The sequence below is a fragment of the Pimephales promelas genome, chromosome 21 (genome assembly GCF_988280905.1).
Source record: "Pimephales promelas chromosome 21, fPimPro1.hap1.1, whole genome shotgun sequence".
Taxonomy (NCBI): Eukaryota; Metazoa; Chordata; class Actinopteri; order Cypriniformes; family Leuciscidae; genus Pimephales; species Pimephales promelas.
Window position 1 is genome coordinate 23388312 of NC_142789.1, and position 14254 is coordinate 23402565.

The 14254-nt window shown below is 38.2% G+C and overlaps 1 protein-coding gene and 1 pseudogene across 14 annotated transcripts in view; both read left to right on the forward strand.

Annotated features, from left to right (window-relative positions):
• Positions 1 to 14254, forward strand: part of cacna1ab (calcium voltage-gated channel subunit alpha1 Ab) — a 127085-nt gene that overhangs the window by 53020 nt on the left and 59811 nt on the right. The gene's annotated exons all lie outside the window — the stretch shown is intronic.
• LOC148970470 (uncharacterized) lies at positions 1242 to 12268 on the forward strand (annotated as a pseudogene).

The following is a 14254-nucleotide window of genomic DNA, read 5'->3' on the forward strand; positions in this document are numbered from 1 at the left end:
TGATCATAATAGGCCTAATAAATCTTTCTGCATCAAATCAGCATGATTTCTGTAGGATCTTGTGACACTGAAGACTGGAGTTATGATGCAGAAAATTTACATTTGCAACTTTATAATTTAGTTTGCAGGACTAAATTATATTTAAATTATAAGTATACATTAAAATAAAAAAATAAGAAACATTTATTTTAAATTACAATAATATTTTACAATATTACTGTTTTTGATCAAATAAGTGCAGTCTTTTTGAACATAAGAGACTTCCTTCAAAAACATTTTAAAAATCAAACTTTTGAAGGGTAGTGTAAATATATTTTAAGTGTAAGGAGTCATGCAGGTTGAGAATGACATAAAGGTGAGTATATGATAATGGAATCACTTTTTAATGAACTGTCCGGGTCTTAACTCCCGCATCGCGATTGTCAAATTGATGTCAATAGCGTGGGCTCTCTGTAGGCATATATTCATATTGATATTTTGCCGCTATGTGAAAAAATCCAGCAAAATGCGTCGGCGTGTTTGTCGACCCCAGAGGATTAACTTTAGCCTAATCATAAATTGTGATTAAAATATACATGATCACTCTATTCACTCACATTAAGATGCCGCTGCGGTGGTGGAGTCCATGCAGGGGGAGCGGTGTTTGGCACTATGTCGCTTTTCAGCGCGAGCTGTGTGCTATTCCGTTACCATCCTTACCACTGTATTAAATACAGATAAATCTACACTAACTTGAAGCTATCCTAACTGTACTATGCTACTAACTAACTAACTAGGCTACACAAAATAATCTAAATAACTATATAAATGCTATGCTAAATAGATGCTAAAATACTCCTGATTGTTTTCAATACTCGTAATTATAACTCTTGATTCGCAGTGGTTTTGGCTTACGCCACGAACCACTGCAAACATCCAATAGGAAAATTCAACTGCAGTAGCCACCGTTCAAACTGAAGAGGGCAGGACTCAGACGTTTTTACACCATATATTGTAGAATTAAAACACTTTATACCCAAATGTCAAAAAGGTTTCTCGAATCAATGATCAGCACTAATAAAGCCCCATTCTTACAGATCATTAACTAAAAAAAGTTGGTTAGGGTTTAGTTACCCTTTAAAAATATTGGTAAGATCACCAACATACCAACATCTAAAACTGTTGACCAGCAGTGCTTGTCTTTTCAGCCGAAACTAGTGAAAGTAGAAATGATGGGAAGAAGGAGAGAAAAAATCTAGAACATGGAGGATAGTGGTGGAGGGGGAAGGGAAAAGAATGAGAACGAGGGAAACGTAATGGAGCAGGGCGAGCGGGTGTGTGTGTTTTCGTTAGCTGCTGCAGTAACCTGCTTTTCACTACTGCAGATGATCAATCAACTAGCCCCGCTTTTAGACACAGCCAGATCTTCACACACACACACAAGCAGCTGTGAAACTGAACATGGCTAATCATTAACTACATCCTCAATACACACATTTTTACTCACCGTCGACTGCTGTGTGTGCATATTGGATACATTTGTAAGCATCAGCTGACATTCACAGCAGTGTGTGTGTGTGTGTGTGTGTGTTAGAAAGAGCTACACTTTGATGATACAATGCATTCTCCTCCATGCTGCTTCCTGTTGCTACAATTTCTATTTACAGACAGACTCGTATACCTTTACTTGCTGTAACAAACACTCTCGCATACTTTCATTTTGGACTGTCATGTTGTGTCACTTTTAGAAGAAGTGATTGTGTTTTTTCTCTTTCTCTCCAAGAAAACATATTTTAAATGAGTTTTTTCTATTTATTTTATTTTATGATTGTATTTTATTAAAATCGTTTATTAATGATATGGTTTTACTTTTTATTTTATTAAAATTATATATATATATATATATATATGACCCAGCAGCATATGATCAGTCTGAAAAACATTTCCACCCTGATTTTTGATGGGATGTTTACTCAGTAGTCCTGATTTGATGACGGTCAGGTAATGGGCGCTAGCCATAGCAGGATTACTGCTCACTGCTTGCACAGTTGTTCAGTCAACTGCCAACATTACCAGCTGGCAGAAGCTTTTTCTTGGTCTTAAAGTTTCACAGACTTATTTTTTCCTCATTCTCCAGCTATGCAAAACACACTCTTTAAATATGATTAGCTATTTCTCAACATGTGAGGACAAGTCAGTGCTCTGAAAAGGACAAAATAATGAATAGTTCATGCATAAAAGCTGATTGGTCACAAGCTGATCCTGCAATCAATAAGATGCTCGCTCAACATTTTAATAGTCTGGTTTATTTTTTTGCTGTAAGCTAGTCCTTCCTCTGAAACCCTCCACCTCCCCCAGCTCCACCTGTCTAGATCTACTACAGGATTTTTGTCTATTTTGTCTATTTACGCAGCAGCAGTAGAAGCAAAGACATGAACATCTCCATATTCAATAACATGTTAAAACTATTCCGAGAGTTGTCATGATTGAACTAGGACTATGATGTAATGAAACCTGGCTGCTATCAGCTGCTACATTAGTTTGAGGTTGTTTCAGCCTTTCAAATAGCACAGAAATCAGAATTGCTTTGTCTTTGAATAAAAAAAAAAAATAGAACTTAAGTTAGAATAAGTCTGAAAATTATTAACAGAATATTGGACACTGATTTTCATTTCATTATTTCCTCTCACATGTGTAAATGTTTAGCTGTGGTTATCCATTTTTAGTGTCTGAAATGCTCTTTCGTGTCCGTTGAAAAAGGATGTTGCTTCTGACAAGGGCTGTGGTTGTAGTACTCCCTCGAGTGCCTCTCCATCAGCTCGAAAACTCTAGTTCTACATTTTAGTTTCACCTCGTGGATTTTACATCAAGACGTCAATGAAGCTTGACAGCGGAGTGACAGACTCTCATGACCTCTGAGCAGAGTTTGCTGCTGGTCACAGAGCGGTCACTGGTCATAGCGGACAGTCTGAAAGAGCTCATGTTGAATCTGCCTTTGAGTAGTTGACAAATAATGACATGAACTTGCTTTTTTCAACATCAGGAATCAGTAAATGTGTGTTTGTACATTATAATTTGTATGCAAATGTAATTTACAATATAAATATCATATATTATATGCATATATAATGTAAAAAAAAACTAGAATTGTTTTTTATTGTAGTTCTTAATTGATTCTCCTTCATTTAGTTGGGCTAGGGTTACATCGAGTTTGTATGATATATTTCTTATAAACAATATGGAATGAGGCAATACCGTTTATATCGATATACTATACAGTACTGTTTGATACGAGCACATCTGAAAAACAGTGGAGGGAAAGGTGCATAATCCACTTTGTCCTAAACATGAGCCATGCTTTATATCAAGGGCTTCATAATAGCTCATAAGATATTGTTAACATGGACAGTTTAAAGCTGTCTGCACCACAGATACATGTGCTGTTTAATGCGTTTGAGTCGTGGTGTTTTCCTCAGTGCATAACTTAAGTTTCACAGGTATATTCTCACTCTGTAAATGTTAGAAAGTCATGCAAATATGTGAAATGCACATATTTTTAAATAAATACAACTTGTATCCATGTAGAAAACGTATAAAATACTGAGATATTTTGCCATTTAACAAAAAAATACAGAGATATGATTTTTGGCCATATCGCAGAGCCTTAGTGCTACTAAGTAGTACTTCCATTTTGAACCAGTATTAGTTCCCTATCACATTCTGTATTACCAGTGCCATTGCTTGTGCTCGTGTTGCCAATGTACAGCTCTTACTTGGCAGATTCCTGAGTCGTGACTGCGCTGGCTATTGGCTGCCTGCTCTGTGCCAATCTGTGACTTCACTACTGGCACATACAGCGAAGAGAGACAGAAAGGAAAAGAGCAAGAGAGTGAGAGAGACCAAGAGAATAACACCATGGTTTAGCCTGTAGAAGATTTCTCAGTTTCTGGACACACCTTAGCACTGCCATGTGCAGCTGTTTCCATAGCAATGTTATGTAATAAGAGAGAACCGTGGAAGGCCAGAGAAGACACCACTCGCTCTGCTTTTCTCACTTTATCGTTCTCTCTCACACTCTTTGGTTTGCCATCTCCCTGTGTCTACACTCCCATATAGTCGCTTATTTAAAAATTATGGAGGAGAGGAACATTTAAACATTAATATGGACCAAGTTGAGCGGTTAACAACATGGAACAGCATTCTGGCATATTTGATAAATATTTGTTTTAAAAAGAAAACATCTTTTGCAGTTTGTGTGCAATTAGTCCAGTTTCTATTTGATCCAGTGCACACTGTTGAGTGTACTCACTCAAAAACCCATCAAAGTGTCTTACATTAACCATAATGCCTAATTGTGCATGTTATTTCAAAGATAAAACATTTGCCTCCATAATATTAAATCAGTAACCTTCTACTTAACTTTTTGTTTGAAGTTAAATATGTTCAAACATACAGTATATATATATATATATATATATGTATGTACAGTATATATAGTATACAAACAATAGTATACAAACAATAATCTGTTTTAGCTCGAAAACTCTAGTTCTACATTTTAGTTTCACCTCGTGGATTTTACATCAAGACGTCAATGAAGCTTGACAGCGGAGTGACAGACTCTCATGACCTCTGAGCAGAGTTCGCTGCTGGTCACAGAGCGGTCACTGGTCATAGCGGACAGTCTGAAAGAGCTCATGTTGAATCTGCCTTTGAGTAGTTGACAAATAATGACATGAAATTGCTTTTTTCAACATCAGGAGTCAGTAAATGTGTGTTTGTACATTAAAATTTGTATGCATATGTAATTTACAATATAAATATAAAATATGATATGCATATATAATGTAAAACAAAACTAGAATTGTAAAACTTGAATCTTAACTGATTCTCCTTCATTTAGTAGGGCTAGGGTCGAGTTTGTATGATATATTTGCCTAATTGCCTAATAATGCCTAATTGTGCATGTTATTTCAAAGATAAAACATTTGCCTCCATAATATTAAATCAATAACATACTTAACTTTTTTTGAAGTTAAATATGTTCACTATATATATATATATATATATATATATATATATATATATACAGTATATATATATATATATATATAGTATACAAACAGTAGTATACAAACAATAATCTGTTTTAGTTACATGATTCTGAATCTGGCTTGCCTCTTACCCTTACGCTTCTCTGCATTATTTGCTGTCTTCTCGCTAATATCACAAAATTCTTTTTCAAAAAGACAATGTGCGCTTGTGTCTACATGATCTTTTTTGAGAACATGTCCAGGAAGTTGTGTCTGTGGGATGGTACCGTTGCGCCTACCGGACACCAGGTTAAAAGCGTGTTTCAGAAATAGATGCACTTTGAGTGGAGTGTGTTTGTACGTGAGTGTGTGTTGATGTTAGAATAAGTGTGTTTCAGGGTGAGTGTATGGTTAAGCCCTATATGGAGGTGAAGGGAAGGATGTCTTTCTTTGAATGACTGCAGAGCAATAATGATAATGGAAATGATGGCAGTGGTACAATATCCACACAGGTAGAAAACCTCCCTCTCTCTCTCTCTCTCCCTCTCTCCCTCTCTCCCTCTCTCTTACCACACACGTCATGTTGCACACATTAACATACACCTTCTGCTTGTGTGTGCTGGTGAAGTTGCTCTTTCTCTTGTCCTTGAGACGGCCACACACATGCTGGTTGCCACATAAGGACAGGTGGGAAGGACAACAACAGAAAGCCAGAGAGAGAAAGTAAGGCTCTCAGTAAGGAAGGAGTGGAAAAGAGCAGAACAAAGTCAGAAGAAGGGACTCAATCTCTTACAAAGGGTCATAAAAGATAAGCTGGCAACATTACGCAGAGCTGAGCGCCTATGGAAACGCTACAAAAAGAAAGAACGTGAGAGGGCTAATTTTTATAAAGACCCATTGAAATTCATAAAGAAGTTATTCACCATTGAGAAGAATCCCATTTTAAAAGCATCTTGGGTTGAGCTAGTGAGAAATTTGGAGGAAACGCATACAGATGCAAGACATGAGCCTATGTCAATTCCATCAGACATGGACACCTATCAACTCACCAGAATACCAAATGGATGTCTGTGCACCTAAGTGGAAAGAGGTAGAGCAGGCTGTGAGAAAGGCAAGGGCTGCATCATCTTCAGGGCCTAATGGAGTTGTACAGAGTGTACAAGAGTGCTTCAGGAGTTCTACGAATTCTGTTGAAATTGATAAAAGTGGCATGGAAAAAACCATTGTACCTAGAGCATGGCACAGACCAGGTTGAGTCTTTATAAATAAAACGAAAAAGATGCTACAAGCATCAGTCAGTTTCGTCCTATTTCATTATTAAATGTTGAAGGTAAGATTTTCTTCAGCATTATTGCTCAGAGATTGTCCACCTACCTATTAAAGATTTGCTTCATTGACACTTCAGTTCAAAAAGTGGGCATTCCAGGGCTCTCAGGATGCTTAGGACACATCAATGTTATCTGGCAACAAATTCAATCAGGTAAAAAGCAGAGGAAGGAGCTGCATGTGACTTTCCTGGATTTGGCTAATGCATATGATTCAGTGCCACATGAGCTTCTTTGGGCAGCATTTGATTTTTTGAGGGTACCAATGTCGATAATAAATTTAGTGAAAGCCTATTTTGAAGATTAGAAATTTAGCTTCTCAACTCCAGAATTCAGCACTACATGGCAATGCTTAGAGGTTGGAATAATGGCAGGATGCACTATTTCTCCGCTGGCTTTTACCATGGCAATGGAAGTAATCATTAGGGCATCAATGGCTTCTGGGATGCGACTACCACCAATCAGAGCATACATGAATGACATGACTAGAACAGTAGCCTGCACTAATCAGTTACTGTGTAAGTTAACTGATAATATTCAATGGGCACGAATGCAATTTAAACCCTCTCAAGGAGCATTTCAATAGTTAAAGGAAAGGTATTAGATAAAAAAGTTCTTCATTAATGGTGAGGCAATACCAACAGTTTCTGAGAAGCCAGTGAAGAGTCTTGGGAGATGGTACGATGGGGATCTAAAGGACACAGTTCAAGTGGGAGAAGTTAGACGACAAGCAGTGGAAGGGTTGAGGAGCATAAACAGCTGTGCTCTACCAGGCAAACTAAAACTCTGGTGCTTTCAGTTTGGTCTACTGCCGAGGTTGCTGTGGCCACTGACTGTGTACGAGGTTTCTTTGACAACAGTAAATAAGCTGGAAGCGTTAATAAGTTCATACATCGGGAGATGGTTGGGAGTTCCACGCTGCCTCAGCAGAGTGGGACTTTATAGTAAAGGAATATTGCAGCTGCCAGTCTCTGCTTTAACTGAGGAGTTTAAGTGTGCCAAGGTCAGACTGGAAATAACCTCAGTAGAGTCACGCGACAAATATGTAAGGGAGGCAGTACCTGTGTTAAAAACTGGTAGAAAGTGGTCAGCAAGAAATCTGTGGTAGAGCCAAAGGCTGCCCTTCAAATTGGGGATATCATGGGACAGGTACAGCATGGAAAAGGGGGTTTTGGGCTCAGTTTAGCTCCTCCTAAATGGCACAAGGCAGGCCCAGCTCAAAGGTGGAAGCTGGTAGTCAACGAGGTGCCAAAGCAGGAGGAGAGGATGAGGTGTATAAAAGCCATTTCCCAAGCCAAGCAGGGAGAGTGGATGAGATGGGAGAGTGTGGAACAACGCAAGATGGGTTGGCAAGACCTTTGGTCAATGGAAGAGAGTAGGATCAGTTTCCTTATCAGGTCAACTTATGATGTTCTTCCATCACCACAGAACCTAAACCTCTGGCTAGGAGAGGATCCCTCTTGTTCTTTGTGTTCATCACCTGCCACATTAAGGCACATTTTGACAGGATGTAAGGTGGCTCTTAGCCATGACCAAGTACTGCAATGTTTGGCTTTAGCATTGGAAGGCAAGTGTAACATGACCAACAAGTTGCCACCTGTTCTAGCAAAACATTACATACAGAAGACAATATTTCTCCGCCCAGGCGAGCAACCACCAAGAAAAGGTGTTAAAACCGATTCTCGCCCAGGACAACTTGAAGCCACCACTAACATCCGACCAGATATTGTTTTGTGGTCTGGATCAGCACACATTGTTCAACTGATAGAGTTAACAGTGCCATGGGAGGATGCTGTAGATGAGGCATATATGAGAGGAAGAAACTGCGATCTGGCCACTGAAGCAGAACAGCGAGGATGGAGAGTCCAGGTTTATCCAGTGGAAGTGGGTTGTCGAGGATTTGTGGCACACTCTACAACCCGGTTCCTCAGAGTCATCGGATTTGGTGGCCAAGAGTTGCGTCGTACAGTAAAGAACTTATCTGAAGCAGCAGAGAAGAGCAGCAACTGGCTGTGGTTGAGACAGAAATATTCTGGCTGACTGTGTACAGGCCGCCACGGTAGTGTTTTGTAAAATTATTATTGAAAAACTCGAAGAGTCTGTTGGTTTATTTCTATAGTTTGCATAGTAATTACAGTTATTACATTCCTGTGTATATTGCGTGAATGAGGGTTGGTGTTTGGGCAGATATTGTGTTTTGCGGTAGGTAGAATGCCATAAGGAACTGGTGCCACTGAACCTACTTTAAAGAAGACAGTGGGGCTCGATAGCCTTTGTCAAACGGGTTGGCGTGTATGGTTGGGTTGGAGAGATTGTGGTAAGGTCACATGTTCACATTGTACGAAGAAGGAGCAACCTCATCAGCAGGAGGGATGTAAAGGTCAGTAAGCCTTGCTGTGTTGAGTAGGGGACGGAGCCCTCTTGATGTGTCGTGGGCTAGTCGACGAAACACTGAGGACGGAAGGTGCCCACATGAAGACCCTAGAGATGTCCCCTACTCGGCTCAATCCAGACGGTTGTAGTGCTGGTCCTCTGGGGAGACCACACTGTAGTTGCAGCCGTTGTGTGTGCTGACTCGCTAAGTACACTGCAGCCGTTAGCGCCAGACAGAATGAGAGTCACATCACCATATAGAAAGAAGCGTAAATGGGTGGAGAAGCATAGGTTACTGTAAAGCTACGTCTTAGTTTGTGCTTATCTTGGTGAAAGCCGAGTACAAATCAGCATGAAGTTTTATCATCTACTCTCGTGTAATGGAAATCGTAATAGACGGAGAGACTGTGTGTGTGTGTAATAGAGAGAGACTGTATAAGTGTGTTATGTAGTTGTAAAGGGTGAAAGAGGTTTTCCATGTTTCTCTCACCCTCATTTTTCTTTCATCACATATGTAACAGTGCAAGAGGGGGACTAATAGGGAAAAAAGCATTCGTGGATAAAGGAGGGAGGTAAGGGAGAGGTAGGGGGAATGTGAGAATGCAGAGAAAACGCGGGTGCTTGGTAACAAGGAGCTGAGAGGAGGGGGAGGGAGTGACCATCAGCTGTGTTGGAATCAGAAGGAGCAAATATATAGGTGTAATGGATATTTAAGGATATATTTTCTGCCATATTCAAATCTGAGGGTACTCTTAATGTTAATGTAGGATTTTCTCTCAGAAATTTTTAGTGAAGTTCACAAATAATTACAAAGAAATGGCAAGTAACATTGAAATTGTATTGTAATTGAAAATATTTTCTTGTAAACTTTGGAAAATAATTGTGTACAATGTATGAATGCCTAAAGTAACAACCAGTGCCAGAATTTAACAAAAAAATAAATTCAGATATTTACTCTTTTGAACTATGTAATAATGTATAAAATGTTTTCCCATTAATTTCAAGTACTTCAATTGAATCAGTCCATCAAAATATTTTTTTATATATAGTATATTTCTAAATATAGAATATTATGCTTATATTATGCTATATTATAATATGTGTGCGTGTTATATAAAATACACAAAGTTTGGGGTCTGTTTTATTTTATTTATGTTTTTGAATTAAGTCTCTTATTGTCACCAAGGCTGCATTATTTAATCAAAAATACAGTAAACAGTAATATGGAACTATTATTACAATTTAAAAATCTTTTTCCATTTTAGTATATTTCAAAATGTTATTTTTTCCTGTGATGGAATAAATGGATGGAATCAGCATCATTACTCCATTCGTCAGTGTCACATGATCCTTCAGAAATCATCCTATGCTGATTGGTAGCTCAAGAAACATTTATTGTTATTATCAATGTTGAAAACCGTTGTGCTGCTGCTTACATTTTTGTGGAAACTAGGGCTGTCACTGACATTTGTTTTCGAGTAATCATCGATTATTCTGACGATTAATCAGATAACGTTTGTTTTGAGGTAATAAAAATAGACCTAAGCAAAGACCTACTGTAACTGACCTACTGACTTTTTATATATACATTTAATTCAAATGTCCACTTAATCCTTATATTTGGCCTCTTCTTTACGATAGAAAACAGCCACTGTAATTTCTTGAACAAGGACATGTATTTTGAAATCGCGTTGAACAGTTGGCATATTTAGAAACATATTGATATTCTCCTGTGCTGGCGTAGGTTTATAAATGATTTACCTTACAAATCTGATGAAATTGTGCACATTGCGTTCCCAAATGAACGTCATAAGCAAACCAAACTCACAGCATATGCAGAGATGATGCTTTAGACATGCTCAGTGCATACAGTATAAATGATAACAGTTGCAACAGTACTTGAATTTAATTGAGGAATCTTGACATCCATAGTGGATACCATCTTTCAGGATTCTTTAAATAGAAGGTTTAAAAGAGCAGAATTTATTTAAAATAGAAATAATCATAATAGATTAGATTTCAATCCATACACTGTCACTTTTTTATGAGTTGAATGCATCCTTGTGCAATAGAAGTTTTCATTTCCTAAAGAAAATTTTCCTAAAAATAAAAGTAGACTGATACACACAAGGGGCAACAATAATGCCCCCACGTTTTAAATTTTCTGGTGCATTTTTGTACCTTTGCCCAAAAACTTGAGTTAAAAGCTTAAATTAAAAGTTAATTTCGGACACTTTTAACAACATGGTTTATCTATCATTCATGTCTGTAGCACAAACAGTGCAGGTCAAGTTATGCACGCAGCTGTAATGCTGAGAGTTAAAGGCTAATCTAAATCCATAACCTTAAGTGTGAGCAATTATAAGAGGGATATCAGCTTTATCAATGACTAAGAGACTATAAGAAAGGAAGCTAAGTCAATTTTTAAGGAATTAAGTTATATCATCTTCCCAGTGGTGAAAATGGACTCTTCCAGCAGTCTGTCGCCATGCTGATCAGATCACACTCTCACACAGAAGCCCGATATGAGAAGTTAACAAAGAAGAAACCTATTCCACCACTAACAAGAGGCCTATTATACAAACTTTGGTACGAGAAAATAGATTGTGATACCAGATCCTTGTCGCACTCCCTAAACAAACACCCTCACATACCGCACAAATGCACTGTATTCCCAGATGCCCCGGCCTGAGTGTACAGCATTGAATAATGTAGAGTTCGGCTGCATATCTGGATGACCTACATTCAGCACGAACGAAAAGCTGGAGGATTCCTGCGCCGTTTTGTTGCAGGAACCAGCTGTTTTCTGGTGCCGGCAACATGTAGAGGACGTGCTAATGAGGTGGACTGTATGTAGTCAGTGGTTAAACTGTGGATAAGAATGACACTGTGGTCAGCCAGTGAATTCTCATCATATAAAAGGGGGAGGGAAGGGAGATCAATCGAAAGGGGACACTTTATCTCTCACTCCTGGCCTGGTTGCTGCGGCAATACCGAGATTCCATCAATGACAGAGGGCCCGTTGCCGTGGCAACGGTTATGAATGAGAGAAGGCTGGTAACCGTGGAGACTCCGTAAAAGAGGAATCGCCGGTTGCTATGGTGATGCCGTGAATGGGGAGAGACCTGGTGGCGTGATGTTGGAGAGAGACTTCCACGATCGTCATCCACATCTTCATTTTTTTTTTTTAAAGGAAATGAGCAAAACAACACAGAATCTATTCTTAAAAACATTCTTAAAGCATACATACACAAATAAACTGTATTTCCATTTAACTAACTTCTACCAGACTTAGCCACGCCCTTTCTCCAAATCAGAAAATCATTCAATAATTTTTCATATGTGGGTAGTGATATGTCTTTCAAGGGTGCTAATTTTCAGATTATTTTGTGTAAGTTACGTTACAAACACAACACCTACAGTGCAATAGAGGAGAGAATGAGTGATAAACTGGTGCTGGGAGATAAAGTAAAACAGAGAAAGTCCTTTCTTAAATGTGTGTGCTTTGATTGATTGTCAGGTTTTCCCCAGCAGACGAAGGCCTTGACGCTCCTGTGAATCCCTCACTCCCTTCCTCCATCTCACCTTGTCATCGTCCTCTCCCTGGGGCCGGGAGGCTTTCTCTTTCTCTTTACCTCTCTCTCTGTTGCTCTGTCATTCTCAGGGCTAACTGTGTGTCTTTCAATCTTTTTTCACCAGTGTGTCCCAAATCACACTTTATTCCCTCCACGGGACTCTCCCACTGGTGCTGAGAGAGAGGGCAGTGAAACACTCATGAAACACTGAGAGAAAAACAGAGACTTATTTGGCAGTTCACTGCTTTAAAAATGGGCTTTCAATAAAACTTGGCTGCCACACAGTAGAAAGGCAAAGAAAATGTTGAAATCGGTGCTACCAAACTATAGAAAACAGAAAACTATTGACTTCCCATTTGCCAAATCGATAGGGAAACCTCAACAGCTGCCCTTTACGGCCACTCCTACCAGTCTGATATGGATACGCTTGAGCTGAGTCAAATAATACATTGCTTAAGTAGCAAATACTTCTTAGCAAACTCGGGAGTGAGTTGCTTCCAGGTTGAAGGATCAAGAGCATTGTAGGCAGCAGCTAAAAGCTGCAAAGTATCGTAACTAATTTAATGTACATGAAGTGAAATTTTACTTTATTAAAAAAAAAAACCCCGACACTTTTGTATGTATATAACGTTAAAGTTTTTTTCAGTTTATCATGTTAAAAATATACTCTAGAATAATTCTGAGTAAGTAGGACACAGTCACGTGTTCTGTGAGGTGAGCACAAGTGTAATCTGAATGAAAGCAAATACACTAAAGTTTATGTGTTTAAGTTTACCAAATGTAACTTTCTGAATGAATGTTCAAATAAAGTTAAGCTTATTAGCGATCGAAAAAATGCTCAAATACGTGAAGCAGGGTTATTATAGTTAACCGAAATCATTTAAAAAATACTCGATAAAATGGAGATTTAGTGAATTAAAATAAAATGTATATTTTGTGTACTTAAATAGCTCACAATTAAACAGAAAAAATGATTAAAAACTATATAAACATACTGTATATATATATATATATATATATATATATATATATATATATATATATATAAATACAAAATCTCAAAACACAGTAAAACATTAACTGAAATTAAAATGAGAATGGAAAATATAAAAATAAGAATTTATCCAAAAATTATAATAATATCTTTAGGATACTAAAATAACACTGAAGTGAACTTGAATGCTAGGTTGTTGCATTCTTAGTGCTGCCACTACGGATCCTATAACTAGTTATTCAGAGCAACAGTTTAAAGGTAATCTTGCTGAGTAAGATACTTTAAGTATAATATTTGCAGCTAGCTGCCCTATATATCACTGGATATGGGTTGTCATTGGCTTTTTTGATTGGACCAAGAAGCATCCACCTAGCAACCAAATAGCGGTGTGCTAAAAACCACTCCGAACATATTAGCAACCACACCCACAATACCCTTCAATGGCCAACCACTATAAAGTCACATATGTTCTTCAGAATTTTTTTTTATTTATCGATCATAAATTGTCCCTATTACAGTATTGGCCAGTAGTGTTAGTCTTGTGTTCAAAATAACATGATAATAAAATAACATCCTATGAAAGGCACTTTCTTTGACCGCTCACAACAGAAAGTTCTTATCAGCCAAATAGATTTGGACAGGCCTGATCTTCTACTCTAACCTGAGCGCAGGGGCTACAGCCTTTCTTTTCAAAGTTTTGCACATACATACTCTTTTCCCCTCTCCATCTGTCTCAGACTTGCACACACTCTTCCCTCTAACACACACACACATACACGTCAGTCCACTCTTCCATCAAAAATACCGCAGGCCTTTTAGTGTGTAGTAGGATATGAGCGCTGTCAGTGGTGCTCTGTTATCCTGACTATCCTGCAATTACTGTACATAAAGTGTTCTTCACCGCCTGACCTAGAGGCAGTTTATTCCTTCCCACATCTAAGTATTCACTGTTCCACAAAAATGAAGTGTAAAGTG